The following is a 20150-nucleotide window of genomic DNA, read 5'->3' as shown; positions in this document are numbered from 1 at the left end:
CAATCCAGAGCCAAGGCCAGGGAGCAGATGAACAGGTTAAACTGACTGTGCTAATTGCACAGAGTCATCACTCAGGTTCCACTATATCGAGACTGTGCCTGTTTCCCAAGCTAGACAAAAAAGTAGAAATACTGAGAAAGTTCTCTTTTTTTGTCTAGTAATCTAATTAATATAAAATTAGTTATTATTGACTGTACAGCCACTGTCAGCACCTTTGATCTAAATGTAAAATGATTAAATATTAGATATCTTAAGTCTAAAGCATTAAGTGTTAATGAACTCATTACTGATCAGGAGTTTAATGTACTGTGTTTAACAGAAACATGGATTAAGTCAAATAAATATATAGCATTAAATGAAGCTAGTCCTCCTGGATACACTTATATACACCAGCCTCGTCTAACTGATAGAGGAGAAGGCATTGTGGTTATTAATGATGATTATCTAGGCATAACACAAAAACCTGGTTATAAATTCAGTTCGTTTGAAGTTATTTATACTTACAGTTAGGTCCATAAATATTTGGACAGAGACAACATTTTTCTAATTTTAGTTCTGTACATAACCACAATGAATTTTGAACAAAACAATTCAGATGCAGTTGAAGTTCAGACTTTCAGCTTTAATTCAGTGGGTTGAACAAAATGATTGCATAAAAATGTGAGGAACTAAAGCATTTTTTTAAACACAATCCCTTCATTTCAGTGGCTCAAAAGTAATTGGACAAATTAAATAATTGTAAATAAAATGTTCATTTCTAATACTTGGTTGAAAACCCTTTGTTGGCAATGACTGCCTGAAGTCTTGAACTCATGGACATCACCAGATGCTGTGTTTCCTCCTTTTTAATGCGGTGCCAGGCCTTTACTGCAGCAGTTTTCAGTTGGTGTCTGTTTGTGGGCCTTTCTGTCTGAAGTTTAGTCTTTAACAAGTGAAATGCATGCTCAATTGGGTTGAGATCAGGTGACTGACTTGGCCATTCAAGAATATTCCACTTATTTGCTTTTATAAACTCCTGGGTTGCTTTGGCTTTATGTTTTGGGTCATTGTCCATCTGTATTATGAAACGCCGACCAATCTGTTTGGCTGCATTTGGCTGGATTTGAGCACACAGTACGTCTCTGAATACCTCAGAATTCATCCGGCTGCTTCTGTCCTGTGTCACATCATCAATAAACACTAGTGACCCAGTGCCACTGGCAGCCATGCATGCCCAAGCCATCACACTGCCTCTGCCGTGTTTTACAGATGATGTGGTATGCTTTGGATCATGAGCTGTACCACGCCTTCACCATACTTTTTTCTTTCCATCATTCTGGTAGACGTTGATCTTGGTTTCATCTGTCCAAAGAATGTTCTTCCAGAACTGTGCTGGCTTTTTTAGATGTTTTTTAGCAAAGTCCAATCTTGCCTTTTTATTCTTGAGGCTTATGAGTGACTTGCACCGTGCAGTGAACCCTCTGTATTTACTTTCATACAGTCTTCTCTTTTTTGGTAGATTTGGATATTGATAGGCCTACCTCCTGGAGAGTGTTGTTCACTTGGTTGGCTGTTGTGAAGGCGTTTCTCTTCACCATGGAAATTATTCTGCAATCATCCACCACTGTTGTCTTCTGTGGGCGTCCAGGTCTTTTTGCATTGATGAGTTCACCAGTGCTTTCTTTCTTTCTCAGGATGTACCAAACTGTAGATTTTGCCACTCCTATGAAATGAAAACTGAAATTCTGGACTTTATGTCCATGTCCATTATATAACTATAACCTGAATATGTTTCAGTAAACAGGTAAAAAAAAAACAAAATTTGTGTCAATGTCCAAATATATATGGACCTAACTGTATGTAGCCACAAAAAATAAGTCTACCCAATCAGTTCTGTTACTTATTATTTACAGGCCCCAGGGCCCATATTCTGAGTTTCTTTCTGAATTTGCGGCTTTCATCTCAGACCTGGTTGTTTCCTTAGACAAAGCTTTAGTTGTCGGAGATTTTAATATTCACTTTGATAACCCAAAAGACCCTCTGAAAACAGCATCCGTGTCCATTTTATATTCATTAGGGGTTAATCAGAATGTCATCAGACCTACCATTAATGGTGGTCACACTCTTGATCTAATACTAACATTCGGATTAAATATAGAAAATATACTCACACTTCCACAGTCTGAAGCTACCTCAGATCATTATCTCATCTTCTTTAAATATATCTGAGCAATAATATATACACCTTGCCATGCTACAGTGTTAAATGTACATTCATGCAACTACTGCACAAAGTTTTATAAATAGTCTTCCAGAGTTATCAACTTTGATTGGATCACCATCAGCCCCCACAGAACTTGATCAGGCAACTGAATGCTTAGAGTCAACCGTCTGCTATACTTTTGATCATGGAGCTTGACTTAGAACAAAAATGATTAGAGAGAAAAAAATTAGCACTCTGGAATAATGAATACACTCACACCTTAAAAAAGACTACTTGAAAATTAGAACATAAATGGCATCAAAGAAAATTGGTAATATTCAAATTAGCATAGAAAGAGAGCCTCCTAAAGTATAGAAAAGCTCTTAGTGCTGCTAGATCAACGTATCTCACCACCCTAATGGAGGATAATAAAAAAATCATATACTCCTATTTAATACAGTAGCAAAAGTAAGTAGGAAAAAGACCACTGCAGACACATGCACACCTGCAACATGTAGTAGCAATTACTTCATTAATTTTTCAATGACAAAATTGAAAATATCTGACAAAAAATACAAACTACTAATTCAAGACCTGGCAATTTAAGTAACCTTGTAGATAACAATATAACTGTATCAGATCAACAATTAGAATGTTTTATTCCCTGAGAGAAATTGAACTAATTTCATTAATCTCCACATCAAAATCTTCAACTTGTGTACTAGATCCCTTACGTACACCACTCTTCAAACAGATAATACCAGAAGCAATTAAACCTCTTCTAAAAATAATAAATTCTTCCCTTAGAATTGGCTATGTACCCAAATACTTTAAACTAGCAGTTATTAAAACCCTGATTAAAAAACCTAACCTCAACCTCTCTCAGCTGTCCAATTATCAGCCAATATTAAACCTCCCCTTTATCTCCAAGATCCTAGAAAAATCTGTGGCACAGCAGTTATGCTCATATCTACATCAGAATAACATCCATGAAACGTATCAGTCAGGATTTAGACATCATCATAGCACAGAGACAGCATTGGTTAAAGTAGTAAATGACCTACTTTTGGTATCTGATCAGGGCTGTGTCTCCCTGCTTGTATTGCTTGACCTTAATGCAGCCTTTCACACCATTCCATTCCATTCTCCTGGATAGACTAGAAAATGTTGTGGGAGTTAGGGGAATGGCCCACTCCTGACTCAGGTCTTATTTAACTGATTGCTATCAGTATGTTTATGTAAATGGTGATTTTTCTAGACATACTGTGGAGTTCCATACTGTTTGGGGTTCCACATGGTTCTGTCTTAGGCCCACTACTTTTTTCTTTATATATGTTATCTCTGGGTGATATTATTCATAAGCATGGAATTAGTTTCCACTGTTATGCTGATGAAATACAGTTGCATGTTTCTGCAAAGCCAGATGAGAGACACCAGCTTAATAAAATTGAGGAATGTGTAAAGTACATTAGACACTGGATGCTTATTAACTTCCTTCTGTTTAACTCTGAGAAGACAGAAGTGCTTGTACTATGACCCCCTTGCAGCTAGAAGTAGGTTTTCTGATTATATTGTCAAGTCAATTTATTTATATAGCACATTTAAAAAACAACAGGAGTTGACCCAAAGTGCTTTACTGGCATAGCTAGTAATAAATTTAAAAACATAGCCTAGCTAGGCTTATAGCTCAGAGCTGAGGCACCACAGAATTACAGCTGGAATAAATAATTTTTTTTTTCTCTCTCCGTGCTTCCACAGAAGGCGGTCGCATTCTGCTCTCCCTCTCCCTCCTTTTTTCCCCACTTGTGCTTCTGTGTCTTGTCTCATCTGCTGTACTTTTTGAAGAGACTCTTCCTGCATTACTTTCTAAACTAAAAAGCATGGAATTGATAAACTGGTCTCCTAACAAAATTGACACAGTTTTCTCGACGAGAAGTTTGGGTTTGGGGGAACCCGTTTGTCCTGCCGGAACGTTGTGGAGGACATTGAAGATATCTACCTATTTGGAACCATGATTACAGGACTTTTGCTGATTGGATTAGGCATTGCCCTGGTATATCAAGGAAATCAGACAACGGTGACAGCTGTTCAAAGCCCCACAAAGCTGCCCAATATGATTGGAGTGGTGGGCGAAGCTGTTGGCATTTGGACTGTGGACATTCAGAACTTTAACCACAAAATGGTTGTTATCTCGGAGCAGCTTTCACCTTTGCAAGGAATACGTTTTTCGGAGATCAATTTGAATAGAATGGATGGAATGGACAGATATGGACGAGTGCTGAGGACATGCAAAGACTGCCTCTGGAAAGACCAAACAATTCATATCTTATCAACATTCGGCGCCCTGAGACAGAACTGGTCTTGTTTCAGGCCATTGTTAAGAAAACATTTCCCCCTGAAGGTCAATGCCAGGAGACACTCTCATTCCTCGCATTCCTCTCTAACTCTCCGCGGTCGCCATTTTTACCCCCAGTGTGACAAGCGGGTGCGTGACCAGCGCCTTCATGGCTGCAGGAGCGGACAGCTGCTTGCTTGCGCTGGATTACCTCCTCCCCTCCCCCCCCACCCCTGATTCCCCCCCTCAAGTCCCGTGTTTAAAGTGTACTTGTGTTGTAGTTGTGCTTATGCAAAGGTTTTTTTAAATGTTCCCACACTGTACTCCTGACAGGAGCATAGTGGGGGGTGTTCTTTTTTTTCCTTATCTCTCCTCATGTTGTGTTTCCTTTTTATCTTTATCCCTGTCTTCCTGTCCTGTCTACCCTATGTCAATTGTATGTTGTATATGTACGGACAGGTTGACGGCTAATTTCGCTGGTACATGTGACTAGTGACAATAAAGGGCATCATCATCATCATAAGAGAATATATAATAACAACAATGATAATAGTACAAGAACAAATAATAATAAAAGCAGTGCAAAGTTGTAAAAAAGGGAAAAAACAAGAGAAGAGGTAAAAATAGATGGATAAATAAAAAAATAAAAACAATAATAAAAAGAAAAAATAAAAGGGGCCTCAAACTGAGTTAAAAGCAAGGGAGAAGAAATGGGTATTGAGAGAAGATTTAAAACTAGAAATGGTGGGACATGACTTGATATGAGGGGAAGAAAGTTACAGAGTCTGGGAGCTGCTACAGAAAAAGCTTGGTTTCCTCTGGTCTTGAGGCGGGTGTGAGGGACAGCAAGTAAATTCTGAAAGGATATCTAAGACACTGAAAAGCAGAATGTCAATGTAAGAGCTCAGTAATGTAAGATGGAGCTAGACCATTAAGTGCTTTAAAAACAAACAGTAGAATTTTAAAATCAATTCTGTACTTTACAGGAAGCCAATGCAGTCGGGCTAAAACTGGAGTGATGTGGTCTTTCTTCTTTGTGCCTGTTAAGAATCTAGCAGCTGCATTTTGAACTAGTTGTAGTCTGGAAATGTTGGACTGACTAATACCAGCATAAAGTGAATTACAATAGTCAAGTTGGGAGGAGATAAATGCATGAATAAGAGTTTCCAGATTATTATGAGATAGGAGGGGCTTAAGTTTGGCTATTGAACGCAGCTGATAAAAACTGCCTTTGACCACATTATTGATTTGTTTATTAAAATTCAAAGAGCTATCCAACATGACACCAAGGTTTCTGACCACACTGTGTAAATTAGCAGATAGGGGACCAAGAGCATTACTCAGGTTTGAGACTGCACTTGGGGAGCCAAACAAGATTACTTCGGTCTTGCTGTCATTAAGCTGGAGGAAATTGCTAGACATCCAGAACTTTATTTTGTCGAGGCAGCTACAGTGGTGCTTGAAAGTTTGTGAACCCTTTATAATTTTCTATATTTCTGCATAAATATGACCTAAAACATCATCAGATTTTCACACAAGTCCTAAAAGTAGATAAAGAGAACCCAGTTAAACAAATGAGACAAAAATATTATACTTGGTCATTTATTTATTGAGGAAAATGATCCAATATTACGTATCTGTGAGTGGCAAAAGTATGTGAACCTCTAGGATTAGCAGTTCATTTGAAGGTGAAATTAGACTCAGGTGTTTTCAATCAATGGGATGACAATCAGGTGTGAGTGGGCACCCTGTTTTATTTAAAGAACAGGGATCTATCAAAGTCTGAGCTTCACAACACATGTTTGTGGAAGTGCATCATGGCACAAACAAAGGAGATTTCTGAGGACCTCAGGAAAAGTGTTGTTGATGCTCATCAGGCTGGAAAAGGTTACAAAATCATCTCTAAAGAGTTTGGACTCCACCAATCCACAGTCAGACAGATTGTGTACAAACGGAGGAAATTCAAGACCATTGTTACCCTCCCCAGGATTGGTCGACCAACAAAGATCACTCCAAGAGCAAGGCGTGTAATAGTCGGCGAGGTCACAAAGGACCCCAGGGTAATTTCTAAGCAACTGAAGGCCTCTCTCACATTGCCTAATGTTAATGTTCATGAGTCCACCATCAGGAAAACACTGAACAACAATGGTGTTCATGGCAGGGTTGCAAGGAGAAAGCCACTGCTGTCCAAAACAACACTGCTGCTCATCTGCAGTTTGCTAAAGATCACGTGGGCAAGCCAGAAGGCTACGGGAAAAATGTTTTGTGGACGGTTGAGACCAGAATAGAACTTTTTGATTTAAATGAGAAGCGTTATGTTTGGAGAAAGGAAACCACTGCATTCCAGCATAAGAACCTTATCCCATCTGTGAAACATGGTGGTGGTAGTATCATGGTTTGGGCCTGTTTTGCTGCATCTGAGCCAGGATGGCTTGCCATCATTGATGGAACAATGAATTCTGAATTATACCAGCGAATTCTAAAGGAAAATGTCAGGACATCTGTCCATGAACTGAATCTCAAGAGAAGGTGGGTCATGCAGCAAGACAATGACCCTAAGCATACAAGTCGTTCTACCAAAGAATGGTTAAAGAAGAATAAAGTTAATGTTTTGGAATGACCAAGTCAAAGTCCTGACCTTAATCCAATTGAAATGTTGTGGAAGGACCTGAAGCGAGCAGTTCATGTGAGGAAACCCACCAACATCCCAGAGTTGAAGCTGTTCTGTATGGAGGAATTGGCTAAAATTCCTCCAAGCCGGTGTGCAGGACTGATCAACAGTTACCGCAAACGTTTAGTTGCAGTTATTGCTGCACAAGGGGGTCACACCAGATACTGAAAAAAAAGGTTCACATACTTTTGCCACTCACAGATATGTAATATTGGATCATTTTCCTCAATAAATAAATCTCTCATCTCATCTCATTATCTCTAGCCGCTTTATCCTTCTACAGGGTCGCAGGCAAGCTGGAGCCTATCCCAGCTGACTATGGGCGAAAGGCGGGGTACACCCTGGACAAGTCGCCAGGTCATCACAGGGCTGACACATAGACACAGACAACCATTCACACTCACATTCACACCTACGGTCAATTTAGAGTCACCAGTTAACCTAACCTGCATGTCTTTGGACTGTGGGGGAAACCGGAGCACCCGGAGGAAACCCACGCGGACACGGGGAGAACATGCAAACTCCGCACAGAAAGGCCCTCGCCAGCCCCGGGGCTTGAACCCAGGACCTTCTTGCTGTGAGGCGACAGCGCTAACCACTACACCACCGTGCCGCCCTCAATAAATAAATGACCAAGTATAATATTTTTGTCTCATTTGTTTAACTGGGTTCTCTTTATCTACTTTTAGGACTTGTGTGAAAATCTGATGATGTTTTAGGTCATATTTATGCAGAAATATAGAAAATTCTGAAGGGTTCACAAACTTTCAAGCACCACTGTAAATAGCTTATCCAAGGCACAGGAGCTGCTAGGAGTAACAGGAAGATACAGCTGTGTGTCATCTGCTTAGCAGTGATATTGAATGTTGCAGTCATTGAGTATGGAGCCTAGAGGTAGCATGTACAAAGAGAATAATAACGGGCCTAAAATAGAACCTTGAGGGACACCACAGGTAATGGGGGCAATGGAAGATGAGTGGTTGCCCAGCTCAACAGAGAAAGTTCTATCTTTGAGATAAGAGGTGAACCAGTCTAGAGCTTGGTCTCGCAAACCAACCTCATCTTTCAAACGCTTCAGCAAGATGTTATGATCTATTGTATCGAAAGCTGCACTGAGATCTAGAAGTAGGAGAATTGCAAAGGAACCAGAGTCAACACAGAGAAGAATGTCATTGTGGACCTTTAACAGTGCAGATTCTGTACTATGCAAGGCTCTAAAACCTGACTGAAATTTGTCTAAAATGTTAAAACTGTTCAAGTAGGATGAGAGTTGTTGAAACACCACTTTTTCTAATACCTTGGAGATAAAAGATAGTTTGGAGATTGACCTGTAATTTTTTTAGATCGAAGGGATCCAGGTTGGGCTTTTTTAACAGAGGTTGGACAATAGCATGCTTAAAGCCAGAGGGAACAATGCCGGTAAGTAAGGAGCTATTCACTATGGCAAGAATAATAGGGCAAATGAGGGAAAAAAAGGTCTTTGAAAAGATGAGATGGAATAGCATCAGAGGAACAATAGGAAGGCTTCAGGTGAGAGACCACCTCGGACAGCCGGGAAGGAGACACAGGTGAGAACTGATGAAGAAGGCATGCCGAGGTGTGAGACTCAGAAAGGCAGAGTTAGGAGGTAGAATGTTAGCTCTGATTGTATTGATCTTATTAATAAAGAAGTTTAGAAAATCTTCACAGATTTCTGGGGAGGAAGTGGTGGAAACAGCAATTGGGTTTAGAATAGAATTTATAGTTTTAAACAGAACTCTTGGTCTGTTGGCTTGTTTGTTGATTAATTCAGCATAATAGTCAGCTTTAGCCTTTTTCACAGAAATTTGGTAGAGCTTAAGTTGGTCTAAGAAGATGTCATAAGAGATTTGAAGGTGGTCTTTTTTCCACTTGTGCTCAGCCCTTCTGCAGGCACGTCGTAGAGCATGGGTGGAGTCATTTAGCCAAGGGGATACAGTGATGGCCTTGGCCCACTTCACTCTTAAAGGAGCTACATGGTTAAGAGTGTCTATGCATGATGAAGTGAAGAGTGAAGCTAGGTCCTCTGTGTCAGAGCAGGTGGCTAAAGCATCAGAGATAAGAGGGAGGTGCAAGCTCCTAAATGTGTTGGAGAAATGAGCAGCAGTGGAAGAATTTATAGATCTTATGAGTGAGTGCGGGCAGCACGGTGGTGTAGTGGTTAGTGCTGTCGCCTCACAGTAAGAAGGTCCGGGTTCGAGCCCCATGGCCGGCGAGGGCCTTTCTGTGTGGAGTTTGCATGTTCTCCCTGTTTCCGCGTGGGTTTCCTCCGGGTGCTCCGGTTTCCCCCACAGTCCAAAGACATGCAGGTTAGGTTAACTGGTGACTCTAAATTGACTGTAGGTGTGAATGGTTGTCTGTGTCTATGTGTCAGCCCTGTGATGACCTGGCGACTTGTCCAGGGTGTACCCCACCTTTCGCCCATAGTCAGCTGGGATAGGCTCCAGCTTGCCTGCGACCCTGTAGAACAGGATAAAGCGGCTAGAGATAATGAGATGAGATGAGATGAGATGAGTCTAAAAGGCTTAAAAATTATTTTACCATCAGTTTGGTTGGGCAACACACGTGGATATTGAAATCCCCTAAAATGAGTAATTTGTTAGAGTGAGTGGCCATATGAGAGAGGAGACCAGAAAACTCTGTGATAAAATTACTAGAGGATTTGGAGGGTCTGTATACCAAGGCACAGAGGACAGGACACTCCCTACTAACAATTTTTGGTTCCCAGAACATTCCTGGAACACGAGCCTTTGGTTCCAGTTTGGTTCCGGCTACGTTCCCTGAAAGTCATTTTTGGTTCTGTTTAGGTTGTCACTTGGTTGGCAGGAAAGTTTAATTTTGGTTCCCAGAACGTTACTCATGTGGTTCCCATTTGGTTCCCTCACCGTTCTCACACCGTCCCATTATCCTTGTTCATGTCATGTTTGTTCCCTCAACGTTTCCATATCGTTCCCATAACCTTGTTGGTTACATGTTTGGTTCCCTAGACGTGCTCCTGATGTTCCCCCAACCTTGTTTATTATGTGTTGGTTCCCACAAGGTTCCCCTACAACATTCTAGTAACCTCGTTGGTTACATGTTTGGTTCCCTCAGTGTTCCCCCAATGTTCTTTCCCTCACCATAATGTCATATTTCTGTAGTATGTAATTCATTGTAAAAGTTTTGGTTGCATGACAACTATTTACTTCAGAACATATAAGCAGTGATGAATGACCAGGAAAATGTTGCAGGACTAGAAAGTTTAATAGAAAAAAATATCAAGAATACAACATTGGTAAGGACATCAGCAACACAGTGCAACATTATTATACATTATAAAACATCTGACAACTATAGACAATTATGAAAACTATTTCTTAATAAAATACAATAAAGGCAAAAAATAAGAAAAATTTTAGAAATGCCAAAAACGGGTGCGTGTGCATAGAAGTTGGTGTATGTCTTCAATCTTGAGGACCAGCTGACCTAAAAAGAATAAGAAACAACACGTTTAACACCAACTTAGTGCCAACGTTTCATTTAATTATTGTGAATATTCAGCGATTGATAAAAGACTTAAGTTTAATTTACCGTCTGTGTGGTGCAAACTTCAGTGCATGCCCAATGCACTCCTCAATATCAGCTACCTTCTTGCCAGGGAAGTTCTGCATGCAGGCCTCTACAAATAGAAGTAAAAAAAAAGTTACACATTTAAATCTCAGTCAAACTTGGCATAACACTGATTTGAAAAATGTATGAACACTTACCCGTTATAATTTTGCAAAGGGTTAAGTTCTGGAAAGGCTTTTTTGCTCTCCTCCCCCTCAGGCTGTACTGCGCCAGGACATTGTTGGTAGCCACCTGGCATAGAATGCGACGAATGGCTGCCCCCGGATTCGCCCCTCCCAGGCTTTCAAGGAAACTTTTCTACAAAAAAACAAACAAAAACAAGAAAAACATAAGTATACAATGAAAATGAATTTAGAGAGCTTATGTGGTCTACTTTCATTAGCCAAATCAATACATTACCAATGACAATTTATTTCATATATAATTATGTCCAATTAATTACCATTTGGTTCCTTCTTTCTGGTTCAGCCAGACTCCTGTCTAGCTCCTCCAGCTCCTCCACTGTGCTGCATAGGCCCAACAGCACATCTTCCTGCAGAGGAGGCTGAGGCAGGTTCGAGACCACAGCAGCCTCCAATGTCTCTGACTTCCTCTCCATACCCTCCATCCTCCTTTCTATAGCCTCCATCCTCCTCTCCATAGCCTCCAATCTCCTAGTCATTCGCCCTATGTGCTCTTCCATGGATAGGTACATTTGTGATAGAATTAATTTTAGTTTTTGAACATAATATACTTGTCATATGTGAAAATGTGTGTATATAGTACTTACTTCTTTTTGTGTCATCCGTTGTCCTCAATAGGAGCCTCTTTTGTTCCTCCAGGACTACAGGTAGAACTGAGATGAAATTCATTTTAGTTTTATTACCAATACACTTTTCCTGTGTGAACATCAACAAGTGTGTATGAAGTACTTATGCCTTATTACGGCAGCCAGGCCTGAAGCCCCCTCCTCTTCGCCATGGGTCATTCCTGAAGTTCTTGAAAAGAAAATTGTTAGTGTTTGCTTTCTTGGTTAAGAACTTGTAATCAGATAGTAAATATAAAATTCAAAGCAAATGTACCCTCAACTGGGTCGGATGATGTTTGTTCCTCAATGTACGACTCTTCCAATGTCCGACGGCAGGGTGCTGGACTGACATGGGTTGAGGGACTGCTGCTGTCCTGCTCCGAGCTGCTGACCGAACTTGTTGGCTCTGCCATGAACTCAGGCTGTTCTTCAATCTCCACCGGTTGTATCTCTGGCATGTGTTGAGGTCCATTATGTTGTTGCTCTGCTTCTTGCAGAGCCTGGCCTGTCCTTGCTGCATCTCGCGCAGCCTGCTCTTCCCTGCTTGCTGCATCTCGCGCAGACTCCTCTGCCCTGTTTGCTGCATCTCCTGCATCCAGCTGGGCACGCACCAGTGCTCGCACATTCAACACCTCTCGCCGCACCCTCTTCCATTCCTTTGTGTAGATCTGTCTGGCCAACCTCTTTGAACTCATTGGCTGCAATGCAATACCATGCAAACAATGTGTACCTGTTGCAATGAAAAGCGGGGAAAATTTAAATACAACATTACAACAACAACATAAATTTAAGCACAGTGTTTCAGTTTACAACCATACTTGCACTTGACAAAAATACACACAGGATTAAAACTGGGGATGAGGTAAGAATGTGTGAGACAAACATGACAGTAGCATTGCATTCAATCGAGCAGGAAAGCAAAACAAATGTGTAACAAAAGAATGGTCTGTTGCAGAATATTATATATATATATATATATATATATATATATATATTAGTGCTGTCAAGCTATTAAAATATTTAATCGCGATTAATGTCGCGACTGTCATAGTTAACTCGCGATTAATCGCAATTTAATCGCACATTTTTGTCACATGAAAAACCATTGTAATTCTCTTATCAGCATAAAAAAGTGAATGGGCTTGCTCACCGTTCGAACTACGGGGGTACTCGGGGGATCCGAGATCCCCTGAAACAGACATGAGATCGCTTGAAAACATGATTTGGGAAATGTTGGGGGGTCTCTAAAATATTGGCAAAATGATGTTTATTGACATAGCAATCGTGTGTAACGGGAAGCATTTGCATATCCGAAGTGAGCGCGCAATGGAGATCCGCGCTCTGAGACAAGCGCAAGCACCCCCCCAAGGGAAAAAAAAAGGGACCCCCCGAAAATATCGGCATAGTTCGAACACTGGTTGTACCAATGTTTTTTTTTTATTATTGCAGAGCATAACACGTCTTGTCACAGCCACTGCAAAGTGGGGCTGGAGCCGCCGATGGGAAAACGAAACCTAAGCCGAGCACCGTGGGTCTTCGGGGGAGGGCAGAGGACTCTGGCTGTGCGGGGCATGGCATCATGTCACAGAGTGTTAATCTCGCGATAAAAAAATTATCGCCGTTAAAATTGAGTCAAGTTAACGCGTTAATAACGCAACATTTTTGACAGCACTAATATATATATATATATATATATATATATATATATATATATATATATATATATATATATATATAATATTCTGCAATTACTTGTTGGCAACTTGTGTCTGCGGCTGGGACTACAATGGATGCATTAAGTCAACGACTTAACTATAATCAATGGAATTAGCTTTTATATTAGCTATTATAGTATTATTACTATAATATTAAAGTCTTAACTATAATCAATGGAATTAGCCACACCAGAAAAGGCAGCACAGAGAACATTCTAAAAATAGCCCATTATTTTTCAACTTCATGTATTTTGACTCAACTTGACTAAGCGTAGCACACCACATCCAGTGAAGCTCCAGCCTGAGACAGTGTATATAAACTAGCCTTTAACCACAATAAAATGAATCTTACCTTTTCAAGAGTGAATCCCAGTCGTGTAGTCAAGTAGAATCCAAAGCTTTGTTGTCAAAGTAGAAGCTGTTGAAGCAAAAGGTGCTCTCTGCATCCGAAGATAGCAGCAATTGATTCTGTTCATTGCGATCAACCCAATTATCCATGTCTTCACAGCCACACCCCCACCACATCAGGCAACCTGGTGGCCAATCAGCAGTCTATGTTCATTTCAAACTGAGGAGGGCGGTCGTTGCGATACAAACATTTAGATAGTAAAATGTTAACAAATGACTTCCATAGAACCCTCTCAAGATATAAAACTACCACATTCTAAAAATACATTTCTATTTTCTACCCATATAGCCTACCGCATAAAGTTTGCAACAACAACCATTTATTCTAGTAAATATAGAGGCAGATATCCCTTATGCGAAAACAATACATTTTTTTCTTGCGGCAGGACGGCAGTGTTTCCTGTCCACGAAATTGCCCTCTGCATTAAAGTACAGAGCCGTTGCAGTATGCCCTTTATTTTTATCCAAACTATAGCATTTACTGCACTAACACTGTAGTAATTATGTTCTGCACTACAGCATTACTCTAGTAATAACAATTCACTGTAGTGCAGAGTTTGATTCTTTCCATAAAGGATGGCATCATGGTAGCTAACATGCTAAATAAATGGCTGTACTATCGACATACCTTCAGTTGATCTTGCTGCAGGCGTAAGGTGAGACGTTTTCAAATAGATGCATGCTGAATTGCTGTGCCATTAGGCTTTTCATTTAGTGTACAGGGGAAAAAAAAAACTCTGCAAAAACGTAAACATCCAGTTGTCCTCTCATTTCCAATGAGCTCTCTAACCATAGCTATTACAGGACGTGACATCACACACACGCGAGGCAGTCTTAAAGGCATACCGCATATTTTGTAGATTAATAATTTCAGTCCACTGCTACAATAATATGCCGTTGTGTACGTTAACTCATGAGTTATATGGCAATCTATTGAATTTGCAAAGTGTTGCTGTAGCAGCTTTGTCAGTTACAAAAACAAAAAACTGGTTGAACCAGTTTCCAAAAGCCAGAATGCACACACAATGGCTTTAATAGCCCAGCCATTTCATGTGCCTCTGAATGGCTGTCATTAGCAAGTAGGCTAAGCTTAATTGCTCTTGGTCTAGTTTTTTGTGTGAATTTAAAACTCAGTTTGGAATACTTATTGAGACATCTACATTTTATTTTTTATTGTAGTCTACTTGACTTAATACAACTTGCGACATATATACTTATTTTATTGTAGCGTACTTTACTCTTTCTATTTCAGCTTTGGTTCAATTAATGTGCTATAAAAACAATGAATGGAGAAACAATGAATGAAGGCTGCACCACAGACCTAAAATGAACTAGACTGGCAGCGCCTGTTCTAAACACTAGGTGGAAACTGGATGCCATCTTACCCCAGACTAACTCAGCTGTGAGTTGTTTAACAGTATTTTATTTATTTTCGGAGGCATTTTCACATTGCATGCCGATTTTTTTAAAGGTTACACAGCAATAACAGTTTGCTGTGCGAAGTCTGGAGTAAAGTCTGGGGTAGTCAAAAATGGCGGCCGCAGATTCCGGTACCACGTGACTGACTGCCAGTATAGTTTACTTTAGGTCTGTGGGCTGCACTAATACAGTGATATGCTCAGTTTTTCATAGCCAAGAGAAACAAGGAGAGACATACCAAGTCATTAGGGGAAAAAACTGTGTTGTACTGGAGGATAAAAAATGAAGTATTGTTTTTTAAGGCCAGAAATACAATGGGTCCACAAAACTCAGCATCAATAAATGTTGTCTTTAAACCAGTTTTCAAAAGATAAAATGCAATGGCCAGCTAATCAGCCATTTAATGTGTGGAATCTGAATAGCAGTAGCCTAACAATGGCTGTCATTATCAAGTAATTAGGCTCTTGGCCTACTTATGTGTGTCTGCATTTCACTGAATTTAAAACAACTTGAGACATCTGTACTTATTTTATTGTAGCCTACTTTACTCTTTCTATTTCAGCTTTGGTTCAATTAATGTGCTATAAAAACAATGAATGGAGAAACAATGAATGAAGGCTGCACTAATACAGTGATATGCACACAGTTTTTCATAGCCAAGAGAAAAAGGAGAGAACATACCAAATCATTAGGGGGAAAAACTGTTGTACTGCGGGATATAATTTGAAATATTGTTTTTTTAAGGCCACAAATGCAAGGGGTCCACCAAATCCAGCACCAATAATGTTGTCTTTAAACAAGTTTGCAAAAGATAAAATGCAATGGCCAGCTAATCAGCCATTTAATATGTGGAATCTTAATAGCAGCCTACCAATGGCTTGCATTATCAGGTAATTAGGCTCTTGCCTACCACACACACAATGAAAGGGGAACCCTGTTTGGAATGCAACTTGCAATATAATTCACTTTGTATGGTACTCTTTGCACTCTTTGTAAGTTAGACCTACTTTTGTGTATGTCTCCATTTCACTGAATTTAAAACAAATATCATACCTTTTTGTATTTTACTCTATTTGCACTTTGGTCCAATTTAGCCCTACCATAAAAATGAACAGGAGAAATTAATGAATAATGTCACACTAGGCTGGCCTAGTGTAAAATATCAAGAAAACAAAAACTGTCAGTACTGGTTCTCAGAACAACCAAAAAACAGCCAAGCATAATGTTGTGTGGTGGTAGCAGTGCAACTACTGGCTAACGTTTCATATGAGTGGTTCCCTAAAAGTTCAAGGAACGTTAGCCTTTGTTTGGTTTTTGCTGTAACCAAAGGGAACGTTCTTTAAATGGCAGTTTTTGGTTTGGTTGTAACCTAACCTTTAGAGAACCAAATTCTAATGTTCCCTTTACGTCCTCTGTTACTAGGGCTGGACATTAATGGCAAGAAGTTGTACCTCAAAAGTAGAGTACATATCAATTGGCAAAAGTCTACATTTGAAAGAGTTGTTGTGAACTGTGGCTAAGCCACCTCCACATCCAGACACCCTGGTGATGGTGATGGGTGGCAGGGTGGGGGGGCTCCTCCTAAAGTCCACTGTTATCTCCACAATTTTGAGCATGTTCAGCTCCAGATTGTTCTGACCGCACCAACAGACCAGCCGTTCAACCTCCCGTCTGTATGCAGACTCATCACCGTCTTGGATGAGGCCAATGACCGTTGTATCATCTGCAAATTTCAGGAGTTTAACAGACGGGTCTCTTGAGGTGCAATCGTTGGTGTAAAGGGAGAAGAGCAGTGGGGAGAGCACAGACCCCTGGGGGGCGCCAGTGCTGATAGTCTGGGTTCTGGATGTAATGCTCCCGAGCCTCACCTGCTGCTTCCTGTCAGTCAGTAAGTTTATAATCCACTGACAGGTGGAGGAGGGCACAGTGAGCTGGGTGAGCTTGGTGTGAAGGATATCTGGAATGATGGTGTTGAACGCTGAACTGAAGTCCACGAACAGGATCCTGGCGTACGTCCCTGCAGAGTCAAGGTGTTGCAGGATGTAGTGCAGTCCCATATTGATTGCATCATCCGCTGACCTGTTTGCCTGGTAGGCAAACTGCAGGGGGTCCAGCAAGGGGTCTGTGATGTCCTTCAGGTGTGACAACACCAGTCTCTCAAAGGACTTCATGACTACAGATGTGAGGGCTACAGGCCTGTAGTCATTCAGTCCTGTGATGGTGGTTTGGAACTGGGATTATTGTGGAGCGTTTGAAGCATGAGGGGACTTCACACAGCTCCAGGGATCTATTGAAGATCTGGGTGAAGATCAGTGGCGGCTGGTAGTCTTTCAAACAGGGGAGGCTGGTCGGTTATGATATTTCCAGATTTTAAAAGAAAAAACATCAATTTTGCCCATACTCTTGCCTCTGATCTGGCTGATTGTTGGCAGCGTCACAAACTGAGAAATAACAGGTCCTTTTGGCCCATTAGCCTACTGTCCAATATACATGTTGGGGGGGGGTATATTTTAACATTTTATGTTTTAAAATTGTGGCATGTTGTTTAAAAATTGATCATTATTGAAAGCAGCTTTTTGTCAGGAACCTCAGCAGTAGAGCTGGGTGCCACACATTTCATTCAATGACACTTTCCCTATATTTTACTTATTTTGACTGAGAAATGTTTTATTGACAATTTTGATAACCCTTCACTTTTAATCCAGGTCTGTAGTGTGAAATGTTCTCAGCTGTGTTTTTGTTTAAAAACGTTTTCCAAATTGTAGCTGTGTTTAATTCATATCCAGAAAAATATATATTCCAATATAATATACTCAGCATAAACATTTTAAATATATTCTATATTTTTGGTCCATCCATGACATATTACTAAAGTAGCCTTACTGTTGTTGATGTGGGTCACTTGCTGTTAGCCAACTCACTTTCTCGTACCAGGAGAGCTGAAAGGAACGAGTATTATTCCCTACCTTTTTCACCAAGTCAATTTGAGGCATTGGTCTACCCTGCTCTTTAATTTTAATTTTTTCCTCGAAAGGAAGACTGGCAAATGGCTTCGCCAAAATTAAATCAGCAATGCTTGGCATCCGTGCGCAGCTTTCTTGCTAGCTGACTAGCCCCCTCAAGTTCAAGTTCAGTCACTCAAATAAACGACATTTCTGGAACTAAGATAGCAAACTTGACAACACTTTATTTACAATGAAAATATATACAAACTAAAAAAGCTGGTAGAAACCGTATGTAATGAATGAAATCGAAATGTAAGCTGATCTCTTACAATACACCACACCACTTGCGAATCCGCATGGGACTGAACTGATGTTGCCAGATACTGCTGACGTTATCCAGCCCAAAATATGTCCAAAACCCGCCAAAATGCACTTAAAACCGCCCAATCTGGCAACACTGTACCTCTGCCTGTCTATAGTTGAAACGAGCTGTCAATCAAAGAAAATATCCGGCCGCTTTCACCAATCACCAGTCTCCTCGCGGAAACTGCCATGTCCCTCCCATGTGAGGCTCGGAGTCCATGGGCGGGCATTTTCGCAGTATTTGTCCAATAACCGTCTTGCATTTTGAGATTGAAAAGCGCATAGCTCCCAAATGCCACTGAAGTCCACTGAGGCTGGGAGTCCATGAGACTCCGTGGGCGGGCGTTTTCGCAGTATTTGTCCAATAATCGTCTTGCATTTTGAGATTGACAAGCGCATAGCTCCCAATCCACTGAGGCTGGGCTGCATCGCGCTGTTACGAGGGAGAAAAACTCACGCACACATTAGGTGAACTGGGGAAAGTTATAACGGAATGATTTCACACTGTAGTTGGGTTGAGCACATATATTTCTATGATTCTGGATCTGAAATAGCAATGTTATAAGGTCGGCTATAACATAAGCCTAGCACAATTCATCCTACACGATGTTCGTCATTTTTAGAGGAGGCTGAGCCTCCCTCGTTGTCTTAGAGCAATCGCCCGTGGTGAAGATGGGGGCCAGCTGATCAGCACAGACCTTCAGACAGGAGGGTGACACACCGTCTGGGCCAGGTGCCTTCCTGAACTTTTGTCTGTGAAAAAGCTGACAAACATCCTCTTCACAGATCTTGAGTGCTGGTGTGGAGTCAGAGGTGAGAGGAGGCAGAATAGCAGGGGGTGTAAATGGGTCTTTAATGTCTGAGGGGGGGAGAGGTGTGAATGTGTCAAATCTGCAGTAAAACCCATTCAACTCGTCAGCCAGTTGATGGTTCATTGCAGTGTTGGGGGATGGTCTCCTGTAGTTGGTGATGTTCTTCAGGCCTCTCCACACTGATGCCGGATCGTTGGCTGAAAGGCTGTTTTTGATCCTTTCAGCGTAGCTCCTCTTTTCTGCTTTCACCTCTTTCGTCAGTGTGTTTTTGGCCTGTTTGTACAGGATTCTGTCCCCACTTCTGTAGGCCTCCTCCTTGGCCTGGCGAAGCTGCTTGAGTTTTGCAGTGAACCAGGGTTTGTTGTTGTATGTGCGGAAGGTCTTGGTGGGCACACACATATCCTCACAAAAACTGATGTAAGATGTCATGGTATCAGTCAGTTCATGCAAGTCTGAAGCTGCAGCCTCAAAAAACACTCCAATCAGTGCAGTCAGAGCAGGCTTGTAGTTCCACTTTGACCTCATCGGACCATCTCCTCACCATCTTTACCACAGGCTTAGCAGATTTCAGCTTCTGCCTGTAGGTCAGGATAAGATGAACAATGCAGTGATCAGATAGTCCCAAGGCTGCACAGGGGACAGAGTGGCAGCATGGCAGTAGCATGCAGCAGCCCCTCCAGATCCAAAATGGTGCTTTTTGTGTCCTTTTTCTCTTTTGTCTGATCCTGTACAGCACATGGACATTGGATCAACTGGTCTTTGTGTCTATCATTGCCAGACACTCCTTTACTAAGGAAATCATGCAGAATACATACTAAAAGATGATCTGCTGGAGAAGTTACATGACCTTGGCCTGCTGTGTTGAACAGGCATCCAGTCCTTCACC

Source organism: Neoarius graeffei, chromosome 10, assembly GCF_027579695.1.
Source record: "Neoarius graeffei isolate fNeoGra1 chromosome 10, fNeoGra1.pri, whole genome shotgun sequence".
In the NCBI taxonomy this organism is placed as follows: Eukaryota; Metazoa; Chordata; class Actinopteri; order Siluriformes; family Ariidae; genus Neoarius; species Neoarius graeffei.
This window is presented reverse-complemented; position numbering follows the sequence as displayed.